Source organism: Dasypus novemcinctus, chromosome 4 (genome assembly GCF_030445035.2).
Source record: "Dasypus novemcinctus isolate mDasNov1 chromosome 4, mDasNov1.1.hap2, whole genome shotgun sequence".
In the NCBI taxonomy this organism is placed as follows: domain Eukaryota; kingdom Metazoa; phylum Chordata; class Mammalia; order Cingulata; family Dasypodidae; genus Dasypus; species Dasypus novemcinctus.
The window spans coordinates 30,239,986-30,243,125 of record NC_080676.1 but is presented as its reverse complement, the minus strand read 5'-3'; positions in this window follow the sequence as shown (position 1 = coordinate 30,243,125).

Genomic DNA, 3,140 nt, shown 5'->3' with positions numbered 1-3,140 from the left:
CAGGCTAGTTATTTATGTAGTTGAGGGAAGCATCCATCACACAATTCTTCCTCTAACAAGTGTTCCCTCTTCCCCTGTGATTCCCACCACATCCCCATTAAACTGTCTTATTTAACCTGTCCAGAAAACAGATGGATCTTGGAGAATGATTTGAGCTCAGATCTCAGAGCTCTAATCCAATTTTATGTCACAACCAGACTTGTAGGTTCCAGGGAGAAATTCAGAGGGTCAGTCCTTCTGGTCAGAAAACTTTTCCAGAGGTAATTCTGGAAGGCCTGGGTGAAGCATTCCATGAAGGTTATCTTCCTGTTTCTTATAGAAACAAGTTGAAGACATCTCTGGTTAAGGGCAGATAGATTCCTACTCAGCAGATTCTGCATTTTTGTGCCAACAGAGCATTTTATATGCTACCCTTGCTCCCTATTGTTAAGCCATACTTGATTTCCTATTTCATTTACTTACATGGTGCTAAATTTTCAGCTTGAACATCTAAATGAATGTAAAGATGGATTTGCCTTTTGTGGATGCTATGATTTTCCTTCCTTTAAACTTATTTCCATTGGTTATTATATTTCATGTCCTTTCTTTAAAGCATTCTTTAAGACTGTGAAAAATGTACACCTTGGAGAGTTATTTGATGAATATTTCAAATGATGGGTTTATTTCAAGGGACTCTATAATTTCCACCCCTACCCACCCAAATGTTTGCCAGGTTGGAAAGGTTATTGGAAATGTGAAAGAAAGCAGACATTCACATTCAAGGGGGTAATCAGTGAAAGCAGTTTCAGCAGCGTAGCCATCTGAGTTGCATTCATCTGAAACGCTCTCTAGATGGTGTCATGGTGCTCACTTGTGAGGGAAGAAAATAAAACTTGCATCCTGGAAAGTTCATTGTAAACTTTATTTCTCAACTACTTTTTCTCAATCCTGTGTGCCTGTCTATGATGTGGTTCCTGAACATGACACCATTTTTAAAAATTCTTGGTCTCCCCATCATTTCCACTGTTCTGAAGTATGACCGACCTTGATGGATTGAACTGAGATTATCTTTAGGGCAAATCTCCCCTTGTAAGGGGATTCCACTATCTCAGAGTATCTGAAACTCTTGAAGTAAAATCAGTTTTGGTCCTCTAGAAGATATTTAATAGTAGATGATAAATAATTATTAGCTGGGACAGCAGAGGATATAAGGGATCAGCATGGCTCCAAATTGGAAATCACTTACCTCCTGACCAATGCCCCTTCTTTTCTGTGGTGGTGATTGTCAGTTGTCCTGATATCAGATATCTTCTTCTTCTAGACTCTAGAATCTACAGTAACATATGGCTAATTTTTCACTGTTCACATGAGTCTCACAGCTAGGTCTGGCAAGTGACTATGTGGTAGACAGTGGGATATAAGCAGAAATAATATCTGTACCTTCCAGGAAGTTTTCTTAAAAGGAGGGGTGCATGACCTCCTCTTCTTTCCTTCTTCCCAATGACTGGAATGTAGATGTGATGGCTAGAATTGAAGCAACTATCTTGAACCATGAGGTGACCTTGGGAATAGAAACTGCATGCAGAAGAGTCACAAGATAAAAGGAGCTTGGGTTAAACACGTGATGAGCAATGACTTTAAACTTATTTCCATTGGTTATTATATTTCATGTCCTTTCTTTAAAGCATTCTTTGAGACTGTGAAAAATGTACACCTTGGAGAGTTATTTGATGAATATTTCAAATGATGGGTTTTAATTTCTGGCCCACCGTCAATCCTATTCATCCAACTGAAGGATTGCCCAGCTTGCATCTGCAGTTTACCATGTTGCTTCCTAGTGGTATGGTCACTGTGATACAGGGGTTCTGTCACCTGGTTGTTAAGAATGCTAGCTTTCAAAGTTAGGTGGTTTTAGGTTGCAATTCTGGTTCTACTGCTTACTAGCTCAATGACCTTGGGAAAATTGCTTAACCTCTCTGTTACAATTATGTGTTATTGTGTAATAACAAGTTCCCCCCATATTGTATGCTCATAAATTTTAGGGGTCAGAAATTCACATAGGCCACAGTAGGGACAGGCTTTCTTTGGGCCATGATGTTTGGAGCCCTAGCTGGAGGACTCAAGTCAAGGGATGACTTGATGTCTGGGTGCTGGAGTAATCAGAATACTGGCTGTCGCTTGCGAGTTCAGCTGAGGTCTTCAGACAGAGGACATACACTTCTTCATGTGACTTTGGCTTCCTCCAGTGGTGGTGGTATTCCAACCATGAGTGTCCCAAGAGAGAACCAAATGGATGCTCTATCACCTTTGCCAAACCAGCCCCAAAAGTCACACAAGCATCATTTTTTACCACATTCTATTCCTCGAGCTAGCCACAAAGGCCTACCCAGCTTCAAGAGCAGGAGAGACACACTCCAACTCTTGATGGGCAAGTGATGAGGTGCTTGAAGAGTATGCAGGACTGGAAATATTGTTGCAGCAATTTTGGGAAAGGCAGTCTGCAGTACTCTCTAAAGTTTCTGATTCCTCGTTCACAAGTGATGATAACCAACCATGTATTTGCCTCATAGGCAGTGTATTAATCATGGGTACAGTATGGCGATTGACCAGTCACAGCTGTCACTAGCATTAACACTTTTGTCCTGAATCATGGAACAGTCCTGGAGGTCCCCAGGGGAGAAGAATGGGTCGATAGGATGGTGGTAGTGGTGGGGTGTGTGTGTGTCACTCAGTGGTCTCAGGACAAGTCAATGAAATAATGAAGCATTTCAGAAGTTTAACACCCTGCTCTTGCATACTGGCTGAATACCAGCTTTGCTTACAAGATTGCTTTGAGTTTTAAATTAACTATTGCATATAAAATACTTGGCACATGGTAAATTCAGATAAGTGGCAGCTATTAATATTGTAATTCTTTTTGGTAAATTTTCCATTCTAACATACAACATAGAAATTAAAATCCTAAAAATATGAGGTCGCTAATATTTTCTCTCTTTTTAGCGTGAGGACACACTCTCTTCACCTCTCAAGAACTTGTACACCCCGTGAGCATCTAAGATATTTATTACAAGTTTATGACCATTTAATGGATAGACTGTTTTTAAGAAATAAGTCTTTTTTTATTTCTTCCTCTTTTTCTATGGAAAATGGTGAGTCAATGG